Raw genomic sequence first — 12,838 nt, forward strand, 5'->3', positions numbered from 1 at the left:
GAATAAAGAGTATTTTGGTGCAGGCAAACAGAGAAAAAACCAGCTAAGCTAGTGATTTAAAACAGATCGAAATTTTTAACGTGAGACATAAAGGTCACAGAATCAGGTTCAGATTGATAAGGCACAGTGGGCAAACTTTAATGAATTCTCAGTAGATGTTTTTAAGACAAGCACTCATTGAGATAACAATTCTTTTTTTTCCCTAATCAATAGGAAGACAGCTAAGAAAAATTCTAGAGAAAGATAAAACAGAATTATGAAAACTTTGTTTTGAATAGAGAAACTGAGCTTTTTAAGACTGATTTTAGTAAAAACTACACACAAAAAAAAAGTAAAGTTTTTCAATTTTTTACTTATGTTGGGGGCAGCAGAGATGTCATTTTGTCTTTCAAAATGTTAGTAAACTAACATCTCTAAACAGCAGAGGAAGTGGATTTAAAATAAGAAGCAGTAGAGTCTGAAATCAAGGCATTATACCTAGCAAAAAAACCTGTGCATTGATAGAGCTAAATGGAGATAAGTGTTTACTTTTTGTCCGTGAAGACAAAACATAGGCAAAATGGGTATATAAAAAAGATGGGATGAGAAGTGACTAAGATTACTTGGCTTGTTCAACCTGGAGAAGAGGAGACTGAGGGGAGACCTCATAGCAATCTGCTGCTTCCTCATGAAGAGAAGCTGAGGGGCAGGCACTGATCTCTTCTCTCTGGTGACCAGTGACAGGACCAAAGAGAATGGCCTGAAGTTCTGTCAGGAGAGGTTTAGGTTGGATATTAGAAAGAAGTTCTTCACCCAGAGGGTGGTTCAGCACTGGAATAGGCTCCCCAGGGTGGTGGTCACAGCACCAAGCCTGCCAGAGTTCAAGAAGTGTTTGGACAACTGTCTTAGGCACATGGTATGATTCTTAAAGCAGTGCTGTGTAAGATCGGTAGTTGGACTTTGATAATCCTCATGGGTCCCTTCCAACTCAGGATATTCTATGATTTTATGATTCTTTGTCTCTTCAGTGTAACAGAAATCTACTTTATCTACAAAACCTTAGGATAAGTAATATGAAGAGACTCTTACAGGTTATTTAAATGCCTTCACTAGACTTTGGAAGGGAGATCAACACCAGGACAACACCAGGAAAAATTTTTCTTCTATATCATAGGTGAAGGGTGTCTATCTAGTTTAGTATGGACCAGATTAAGTGAAAAGTGAGTAGGAATAAATACTGGTTGAACTGCCAGGTTCAAAGGGTTGTTATGAGTAGCTTGAAGTGCAGCTGGATTTCAGTTGCAAACATAGAACAACACCTCAGGGTTGATATTGGGTCCCATACAGATTCATTCATGACCTGGATGGTAGGACAGAGTGGACCCTCAGCAAGTTTACAGATGATACAAAACTGAGAGGAGTAGTTGATAGACTGGATGTGGTGCTGCCATTCAGAGGAACTTCAACAGCCTAGTGAAGTGGGCAGGTAGCAACCTCATGCAGGTCAACAAAAGAAAATGTCAAAACCCCAGTATATTAAAGTACTGGAGCATCCATCATTCTAAGAGAGGTGAGAGAGCTGTATTTGTTTAGCCTGGAAGAGAGAAAGGTTGCATGTGGGGAATGTAGACTGATGTTTATAAATACCTGATGGGAGGTTATAAAAGTGATGGAGCCAGACTCTTCTTGGCAGTATCCAGTGAAAGAAGACAAAGCAGTAGGCAAGAATTAAAATATGAGAATTTATATTTAAACATTTTACTGCCAAGGTCAAGCACTAGAAAATGTTGCCCAAAGAGACTGTGGGATCTCCATCCTTGGAAACACTCAAACCTTAGACAATGCCCTAGGCAACCTGCTCTGCTAGACTTTCCTTGAAGCAAGATTTTGGGCCAAATGATCTCCAGACGTTCCTTTCAACCTCAACAATTTTGTGATTCTGTGATTGCTGTGGTAATCTGGGACACTGGTACATGGGCCATCCTCTTACAGAACAGGAACAAGGGATATTCCACACCGTTTGTGATTATGCTTAGCCTATAAAGCTGGGGAAATAAGAAGGAAGGGGGAGGGGGTAGGATATTTCGAGTGATGGCATTTGTTTTCCCAAGTAATGGGTACACATGACAGAGCCCAGCTTTCCTGGAAATGGCTGAACATCTACCTGTCCACGGGAAGTGATGAATGAATTCCTTGTTGTGCTTTGCTTGTGCACACAGCTTTTGCTTTACCTGTTAAACTGTCTTTCTCTCAACACATGAATTTTCTCACTTACAAGTCCCATTAGGATAATAGTTAACAGAAAGCAGAACCAGAAGAATCGTGTGTATGATTTTGCAACCTTGGAGTAAATAGAGCAAATAAGCAAGTTACTGGGATTTTCTTTATTCTAATGTTTAGCTCAAAAGGAGAAAATCAATTGGAGAGTAATTAGAATCCAAAGAAACTGCTGTAATTATGGGACTGTGATTTGTGGTGTTTTTTTTTTTTTGGTTTGGTGTTTCTTTAGACTTAATAAGTTCCTACTTATGTATTTAAATCTAAAATTAAAAAAAAAAATCAGAGATACCATAATATCTAATTACTGTCCATTCTCATTGGATAAATTTTTTGCTAGAAAAAAACGGTTCTAGAATTATGGGAAATACTGCCATGATCTGAATGGATAGAGTGGGCTAATTAACAGATGCTATCAAATCTGTCATATGAACATGAATATACCTTCCCCAGAGATCTTCGATAAATTGTCACCTTGCTGAAAGGTTCAGTGCAACTTTGTCAGATAAACATAAACCAGAATCAAATTACAAGAATAAATTATAAGAATATATATGCAAATTAATAAGATTATAATACTTGTCCCCGTTTGAGAGATCACATTGAATGCATAGTGTTGATGCACACTACTGACATTAACTATTACTAAGAGGAAACCACAGAAGCTGATTCAGGTCTTGTGACTTAAGTTAAAAATTTTTATGGAGCTATACACCTTAAAGAAAGTTATTTTTCTTTACTAATTTTATTGTTGACAGAAAATGTCTATCACTTATCTGTAGCTGTTTATATTAAAATGGGCTAGGGGTGTTGATCCAAATCAACACCCCTAATTTTATTGTTGACAGAAAATGTCTATCACTTATCTGTAGCTGTTTATATTAAAATGGGCTAGGGGTGCTGATCCAGATCCTCATTAGAAAAATCTATTGTGTTAATTAGCACATTTTAAGCAACCTCAGCAGATGACTGATATTCAAAATAAACATGAAACCATTTCCTTACTTGCCCAAAAAAAATCATCCACTTTGTTATGTTTGAAGTTGCTTGTACTGTCACTGCTTTGGCTGTCTTTCTTCTTGACATATGCAGAGAAATCAGGTTTGCAGTGTTGCTACAAGATGTTTTCTAACAGTGGCTTTCAAACTCATAGGTGATCTCTTCAATCCTATCTGTGAGTAGTGAAAAGTCAGCTAAAGAGTCAACCAAAACAATATAACCACAATAACACGTTGACAGAGGAATCAGTAATGTGCTAAAATACAATCACCAGCATTGTCAGTGCAACTGTTCATTTTTGTCAAACTATGTGGGAACTAGAGAAGTATAAGTGGTATACGATGTAGAATGAATTGTATGAGTTTTCTGTGCTTTCACTCTATTTTTGTTTTCATTGTGATTGTTTTCAGTGTTATGTAATACATATGAACAGCAAATCATTAAATCAGTCACAGGTAATGTTCTTAGCTTTTGTTATAGAAATTTAATACATATTTAGTTGTTATTTATTGAAGGTTTCTAAAATAGTTGCTTTCAGGTAGTATCCTGAAAAGGGTGACTTGTTTTGGTAAGCAGATTAGCAACGATAATAATATAAATTTATCTAAATTTCTCTTAATGGATGCTCAAACTACACCAGAAATTCTTTTCCCATTAGTTTTTTACTGGATGAATAACAAAATTACTTTTTTATGTCCAACTGATCAGTTTACTGACAGTTTGACAGGGGAAGATCTGCAGTATGATGCACAGCTACACCCAGTGGTTCCGTGGAAAAATGTCTAGAATCCTCAGTAGTTCTGATAATCATTGCATGGTTTGGGTTAGAAGGACCTTAAAGATCTTTCAGTTCCAATCCCCCTATGATCGTTAACACAGTAAATTTTCTAGGAGTTATGGTATCTCATACCAGCCCACACAATATTTCTGTGATGAAACACGGATTTTCGTTGGAGCACGTCAGTGCATGTCAAATATCTGTTCCTTCTCCTGACTGTATTTCAGAACTCGGAAGTCGCAGGCCACGTAATAATTATTTCAAGCCATGTTTGAAGCATTTCATTGTTGATACAAAATTTTTTTCTGCCCCAAAAATGCATAGATTGTAAAAGTATTGGATTTACCATGTATAACTATAAATACATAAATGTCAAATAATATTTAAATCAATAATAAAAGTCACCTGTGGGAATCAGCAGAAATTTTTAATTAGAAAGGTTAAAATATCATTTAGGTGTACTGGAACTCACATGATGTGATCTTGCTGAGTACCACTGAAAATTTTTAGACCAGCCCAGGAATTCTCTATAAAAAATAATTTTTTTCCCAAAATAAAAAATTCCATGTTTAAATTTTGATTTTTACTATTGCCTTAATTTTTCTGCCAGGTAAAATAAATATGAAATTTTGTTCTCTCCTATTTTTTCCCTGTCATGCTGTTTACTTTGTTCCTAATACACTATTATGTAATGCTTTTTTGAAATTTGATTTCACATTTTGCGATTACACTTTTTATTGCAATTCAGTGCGTCTGAAATTGCTGAAATACTAAGATTTTCCATAACACAGAAACCATAAATTTTTTTTGTTTCTCCCAAGTATTTCATAGACTTTGAAGAGCTTTCAATTTGTGATGAAAGTAAAACAGGTACTTATCACTTATATCCTTATATCCACTTATATATGTAAATAACAAACACCAGGGTATTGTCCTAGCTTTCTGATGGAAGGTCATCTCAGGCTCTGCCTGCTTATTTCCTTGTTCTGGCTGATATGGCTCAATGTTAGTATCATTTTAACTTTGATTTCTGTCATTGAAGATGATGTTTAATAAGACTATAGTTGGACCTGTGTTTGCATCATAAATGCACACAGAAAATGCTGAAAATGGAAGCAATAAGAGGTTACAGTACTTTTTGCCTTAATCTTTCCAAAAATTCAGGGCAACTAACGTGAACAGAACATCCATAATTTTCAGGCTGCAATGATCAGGCCATACTATATGACAGACACTTTCTAGTGCAAACACGAGAGACCACTTCAGTGTTGTCACAGAAATCTGTTCCTACAGCCAATGTTAAATGTGCTCAAATTAAAATTACTTCTGCAATTTAAATTTCAATCTAATTTATTCTTAAAGAAGATATATTAACCAAGGTTCTACTGAAACAGTAAATTCTATGTATTTATAGGCAGCTTTTGAGCAGCACAAGTTTCTGCAGTTTACATATAGAAGTGGAAATATAGTGCATGAATTTTTCATTGATTTTGCTTCTACTTTTCCTCCACAAAAATGTAAGGAATATTTGAATTTTGAACCAGTAGTTTCAGAAGATCACACATGATAATGCTACTCAAAATGGTGCTTTTCTTTTGTTTTGTTTTTTTCAAGACTGATTCTTCACAGTTCAGTTATGTATTAAGGCCTTTTTTAATGAGCAATAATAAAATAAGTAGTCAGCACAGTATTAGAATTGTTTGTGACTGAGTGTTGGTGTATTATTTAACACTAACATTACTGAATTAAGTCACTGAATGGTCAAACAAAATGTTGACGAATTTCCACACCTTTTTTTGTTCCTTGGAAATTCTCAATTACTTTATTGCTGCTAATCTTGAGCAATTCTTCTGAAAAAAAGAATAGAATATACCAGTTAACAAGGCAGAAAAGTGAATCCTTTCCCCACTGTTCTGCCACATACTTATTCTGCCTGTTCCTAATTACAAATAAAGCAGAATGTCTAAAGATGCATTCTTCAAGAACAAGTTTGGCCGAAAAGTTCCTGTGTCTTTTACTGTAATTTTTAATTCCAGATCTTTTTAATCTCTCCATTGTTCAAGAAAAGCAGCTCCTTACGTGTAATATTGCTTATCTTCTCAAGTACATTGTTTAGGAGACTAAAGGTGTTTAAAGATAAAACTACCAGAATTATTCCAAGACCTGACAGATATGCTAACAAATAATTCTTCTGATCAATATCCCACTACTCCTCTATACCTTTGATATGAACCACATATGGCATCAATTGTGTTTGCCTGAATTAACTCCGATTTTCTGGTCACCAAGGCCAGAAAAGTGCAGAGAAAGATTCATCTGTTCTTAACTAGCACATATGGTTCAATGTGTTTGGTAATTTACATGCTGTAATAAAAAAGTACTGAATGCTAAACCCAAATCTCACTGCAGAATACCTCAGTAGTGTCTTATGCTAATCCACTGTTGGCAAATATTTTGCATGAGCTACTTTGTGAAGAAATACTTGAAATTATTGGCCATTTTCTTGTAAAATATGTTTTTGGGTCTGTTAACAGAACCAATGGGTGAACTTATCAGGGGAAAAAACTCTAACAATTTGTCTGTGCAATTAGTCTGATTTTGATGACTATCATTACAAGCAGTAATTAATGCTGATGTTGCTGCTTGACACATGCCATTAGAGAAAAAACTGGCAGTGGAACTTCCATACAGTTTTTGAAACCTGTGAAGGCAAGGCAACAATATTTATTTTTCACTGTGCTTTTTTGGGGAAAAAAAAGGCAAATAATAATTAGTGGTCTCTCTCTTCTCATTCAAAGAGATCTTTGATCAAAGTGATGCTGAGTTTGATTTCTAATGCTACCCAATAAGTTTATTTCAATTCACCACAGCAACAGAGTGTTTAGAATATGGTGCATATTAATTTTGCTTTGAACATTGCATAAATGTTTTTCATACAGGTGTAGATGCTGTGAGACTACAATTATTAAAATCATGGCATTGTGACAAATTCTTATTCTATTAGAGGTAATATTTAAAGTAATATTTGTGAGCTTCATGGTCAGTTCCAATGATGAAACTATGCAGCCACTGCTTTTGGAAAAGGACATTGCTCTCTGATACAGTGCAAATGAATTGTGGAGTTTTGTACATGCAGTTTGTATCTGAGAACAGGCAGAGTGAACAGCAGCAGGCTTATCTTAACAAACATCCAGAATATAGGATCTGCTTTAGAAACAGATTAAATTTGATAATTTCTTATTCCTACTTATGGAGGAAGAAACCTACAGAAGTGTGAGAAATATCACACTTGTCATCTTCCATAGTATTTTACAGCAAGAACTCTTATGATGTTAGTTATAATTCAGTAGAGGACTATAAAACATTCTGTTATAAAAGACGTGAAAGTTTTCTGAAGTCCATTAGTGATTTTGGACATATAAAGTCCTTAGTTATTTCCAGGTCAAAGCTGATAGTAAAAACTTATTTCAATAGCGTTAAGGTTTGAAGTTTTTAAACCATAAATTACTTGAAATATTTAACATTTGTTCAAAATCTTTGGTTTTTAAAACAAAAAGTCAGCACAATCAGAGCAAGAGTAAAAATGTCTTTCTCTGAGCACTGCATTTTTCATTCCTTGTAGCTCTATTCTTGGCAGAAAAACCTTTCCTACCTTTTTCGTTTGTGTTCTATGGACCATAAAAACTGCCGTTATGGAGGAGAGAACGCTGTATGCATTATTGTTTTTATGCTGACACAACAAAATCTAAATTGTCTGGTTCACTTAGGGGTTTTCAGGCCTCAGCAGTTCTGAAAAAATTGGGGGGTGAGGGTGGGGGAAAGAAAAAAAAAAGGAGAAAACTAATGCCCTGAGGTCAGAAGTTAGAGTGAATACGACCAGTCTGAAAAAGGAGAGTGTGTCTTTTTCATTTTTCTGTGATGGCTGAGTGGAAGCTAGTCTAATAGTTCTAGGAAAGAATAAAAAAAAAAAATATGATACTGAACAGGTAATTTTTATAATTAGTTGCTAAACCATTAAGAAAATTAGATGATACTCAGAAGTTCACTTGAAATGTTTGTCTGTTAGGCAATAGAAAACAACTAAGCTCATCTAAGTCTGGTCTGCTGCCCAGCACAGGTGGAAGAATGTGCAATATTTTCAGTATGCTTATGGTGCTAGTGATCAGCACTATGCTCTGTAAAAGTTATGCCTTATCCTATAGCACTGATTCAAAACTGTGTACTACATCTATCTGAATACACAGTTTGGATTGTATGTGGCATCGTATTATCCTTTGGAGGCATCAGGTGCAGATATCCAGTTAAGACCAAATTGCGTTTTACACATAGCGTGCTCAGCTATGTCAAAATTGGTAATTATACTGCTTCTGCTGGGTCAAAAAACAGCACTGTCAGAGTGTAGAATTAACTAAGGTTTATGAGAAACTAGATATTATTTCAGTCATTAAAAATGCTTAAATGTATTATTTAAATCAAAATAGCTGCAATAAGACATGTAGTGCTACTGTAAAGCTAAAAAATTAATAAGAACTGTCATCTTTTATTCTAATTCCTGTGGGTGATTCTGATATGTATCATTATTTTCTTATATTGCTGTTCAGCTCAGAAGACCTCGTAACGGTTCATTGTTGTCCACTTCAGAAACATTGAGCTTCTTGGAGAAAACAGTATCTATTCCAAAGAATTCAGTTTCATATTAAGAACTTGGAGAGGTGGATCAGTGAGCACAGATATAAATTACAGAAACAGTAAAGTATATGAAGCGTCCAACAGAACAAACACATCACTGGTCATTGATAGATATTTGAACATTAACAATCAGCCTTTACAAATTTCCATCTGGTGAAACTTCAAGCAAGTGAATAGTCTATGTTTATTTACAATTTATTTTCATTTATGCAAGTGTTTGAATTCTTTCAGATAGTCTTATCTTTGAATTTTCCTGTATTTATAACACTTCGGGAGAATTACAGAATTCCTAAAACATTCCTTACCTTAGGTTGTTCATTTGTTCTCTCAGTTTTAAGCTTGACATAATATGATTTGAAATGTATTCAATTAATTAACTTTAACTATCTATTAATGATACTAATCCTTTGTGGCCTAAAATACTGGAGACATATCTCAGATGTTTTAGAACATCTATAAGCCATAAGAGGATTGGTTAAAATGTTTTCTTCACCTAAATTTGACATCTAGACTTCTTTTGTTTAGAAAAAATTCTTGAGATACATCAGTGCTTTTGCCATCATTAAGAACATCAGAAATGCATTTTCTATCTTGTTTCGCAGCTATGTAGATTTAGGGCATGTGCCAAAAGAAAACATCAAACGTACAAAAGAATAAGGAATTAATAAAATAACTTACTATATGAACAATTAAGTTTTGATTCTTATACTGGTGTTCAGGATTTCCAAAGGCTCATATATGAAACAGCTGGGATGAGTTCTACTTGAGTGTCAAAGAACCGAAGAAATCAATGAAAACTCAAAGTTGGAAGGGATCTCTAGGCATCCCTGTCTTGTTGGAGGAGATCCGTTTTCCTAATCGAAAGCATGATCTTAGATTAACTTATTCAGAGTTACATTAGGCTGTCTCAAATACTTCCAGTGCGCTGATTCTGCTGCTTCTCTTAGCTACATGTTCCAGTGCTTGGTTTTTCTCATGGTGAAGAATATTTTCCTTATATCCGCAAAGAACTTTCCATCAACAGCTTGAGCCATGGCCTCTTATTCTGTCACTATGCTTCCTAATGAGGAGAGTATCTTCAAATTCTCTCTTAACATTCTCTTTAGGTAATGGAAGAAGGTGATTAGATTCTCTATAAGCCTTCCTTTCTAGAACACCATTTCCATAAATCTTTCTTTGTGGGTTGAGGTCTCTAATCTTCTGATCACCTTGATGGACACTCTCCAATGTTAACATCTCTCTTTGAATTCAGAGGACCAAAATTGGACACGGCATTCCTGACGCAGCTTGACAAGTGCCAAGTATTGTGCATTAATCACATCTCTTTTTCTGTTGGCTATAGTCTTGCTGATCTGGCCTGCAGTTTGCTTTCCTGCTGCAAAGATGGGCTGCTTACTTATGTTCTTCTAGCTGTCTTGGTACCATAAATAATTTTCAGCTGAAATAGACACCCACCAGTCAATTCCCAGCCAGGATGGATCTTTGGAATTACTTTCTTCCAGTCGACTTTGCATTTATCTTTCTTAAACCTCTGTAGTGGGTTGACCCTGGCTGGATGCCAGGTACCCACTAAAGCCACCTTCTAACTCCTCTCTGTGACAGGACAGAGGAGTGGAAATATAATGAAAGGTTCATGATAAGGATAAGGACTGGGAGAGATCACTCACTGATTACCATCATGGGCAAAACAGACTCAAAATGGGGTTATTTATCAAATTTATTATTAACAGAATCAGAGCAGAGAATGAGAAGTAAAATAAATCTTAAAACACCTTCCCCCTACTCCTGCCTCCTTCCCAAGTTCTCCTCTTCCACCAGTGGTGCAAGGAGACAGGGAATGGAGTTTATGGTCAGTTCATCACAGGTTGTTTCTGCTGCTGCTCAGGGAGAGGAGTCCTTCCCCTGCTCCCCTTGGGGTCCTTTCCATGGGAGACAGTCCTTCCACACGAACCTGTCTGGTGTGAGTCCATCCCACAGGCAACAGTTGTTCACAAGCTGCTGCAATGTGGGTCACTTTTCCATGGGGTGCAGTCCTTCAGGTACAGGTTGCACCAGCGTGGGTACCCCACAGGGCCACAAGTCCTACCAAGAAAACCTACTCCAACATGCGCTACTCTCTCCACAGGTCACCAGGTCCCAGCCAGGACTCTGTTCCATCCTGGGTCTCCCATGGGGTCAGAGCCTCCTTTGGGCGTCTACCTGCTCCAGCATGGGCTTCTCCATGGGCTGTATGTGGATTTCTGCACTCCTGTGATCCTCCATGGGCTGCAGGGGGGCGGTTGCTCCACTGTGGTCTGCACCATGGGCTGCAGGGTAACCTCAACTCTGGTGCCTTAAGCACCCTCTCCCCCTCCTTCTCCACTGACCTTGGTGTCTGCAGAGATGTTCACATGTTCTCATTCTGCTTTTCTCTGGCTGTAATTTTCAAAGCACAACAACTTTTTTTTTTTTCCTTTTTCAATAAGTTATCACAGAGGTGTTACTATCACCCCTGATTGGCTCGGCCTTGGCCAGTGGTAAGTCCGTCTTGGAGCCGTCTGGCATTGGCTCTGTTGGATATGGGGAAAGCTTCTGGCAGCTTCTCACAGAATCCACCCCTGTAGCCCGTCTGCTACCAAAACTGCTCAAGCAAACCAGATACAACTTCATACAATTCCTGTTATACTAATTTTCAAGCCTCTTGTGGTCTACCTTCATGGTAATTCTTTTTTTCAGTGTTTCTACCTCTCCTCTCTGTTTTGTATCATCTACAAACTTGATGAGGGTGCTATCAATACCATTTTCCAAACTGTTTATAAAGATATTGAGTAGTATCAGGTCTAGGACTGACCCTTGAGATACTCAGCTCCTGGTAAGATGCTAATCTGTCCTTGAGCTGTTAACTACTACTTTCCAAGTTCTCCACCTGTCCTGTCCTTCATCCATCCAGTCCTTATCCTTCTAAATTTTTGTCAAAGATGCTGTGAGAGACCATGTTGGTCACCTTGCTAAGGCTCACAGAGATTGGTCTTTATGAAATCTCTCTTCATATGTCATTCTTTTTGTCAGTGCAAACACATAGGTGTTGAACTTGGTGAGGTCATTCAGGAGTGACATTTCAATAGTTTGTGTATTACAGAGGGTCAGAATTAATGTGCAAAATTGTTCCTTTGGCTTTAAAAAGATCTATGAATCAACTTTAAGGGTATTGGCCTGTGTCCACTAAGCATGCAATGCTCAGGAAAAGAGAAGTCACATAGCTGTCATAAACTGTGTCATAAATGGAAAATACTGTAGTAGAATTGGGAGTCTGTGGGTTTTTTTTCTGGCATAATAATTGTGATGATTTAATTCTTATGTGGTGGAGAGTGCTTTCATAAAATATATAAGTACTGCGTTACAGAATTTTTTAACTTATTTTTTTCTCAAAATTTTGATTTTAATTACCTTTAATCTTTCCTTAGTTATCACAGCCTCTTTTGAGTTTAAATATTGCATGGGTGCAAGCAAAGCTGAAGCATTTTCTGTGGCATGAACTGCTTTTAGAAGCCAGGAAAGAAGTTGTAAGCAATCATTAAAATAAAAATCTCCATTAATGGATCTGTAATTTTCCTTTGTAGAAAAGTGTCATACTTTGCCTAGCATATTTTACTGTGCATTTATCCACTTCTGACTTGTATCATGAGGTCTGCTTCCTTGTCCTTTGATCCTTGTTTATTCTGGCACTTATTCAACATCCTGATATTTTTCTAACCTCATGGTCCAGAGTCACACTGCTCAGACATTTGTCTTTCCTACCCAGTGCGTCAGAATGAAGAAGTAACACATTACTGACAATAATTCATTCTGTTTCCAGACTCATATTTGTACATAGCATTTGATTTTGACTGACTCATTGTCTTTGCCATGGCTCCATTTGTAGTCCCTGACATGCCTAGTTATCTTGCAATGATGTTTAATTTATGAATGTTGAGTATGACACTGACAGTATCCTCTGAATGTCATTGTGAGAGCTACCATTTTATGCATCAGGTAAATGAGTTTCTAGACTTGCTTAATCTTTTCGTTTCCAGCTTTCCTATTAGTTAGTTCTCTTTTTTTATTCCAGTGAAATTCAAACACTGCAAAGCAGCTTTC

At 36.6% G+C, this 12,838-nt stretch overlaps 1 protein-coding gene across 5 annotated transcripts in view; it reads left to right on the forward strand.

The window, feature by feature from the left end:
- GRIK2 (glutamate ionotropic receptor kainate type subunit 2) overlaps positions 1-12,838 on the forward strand; it is a 370,969-nt gene that overhangs the window by 316,371 nt on the left and 41,760 nt on the right. The window lies entirely within an intron of this gene.

This window comes from Corapipo altera, unplaced genomic scaffold, assembly GCF_003945725.1.
Source record: "Corapipo altera isolate COAL_440 unplaced genomic scaffold, ASM394572v1 2b, whole genome shotgun sequence".
In the NCBI taxonomy this organism is placed as follows: Eukaryota; Metazoa; Chordata; class Aves; order Passeriformes; family Pipridae; genus Corapipo; species Corapipo altera.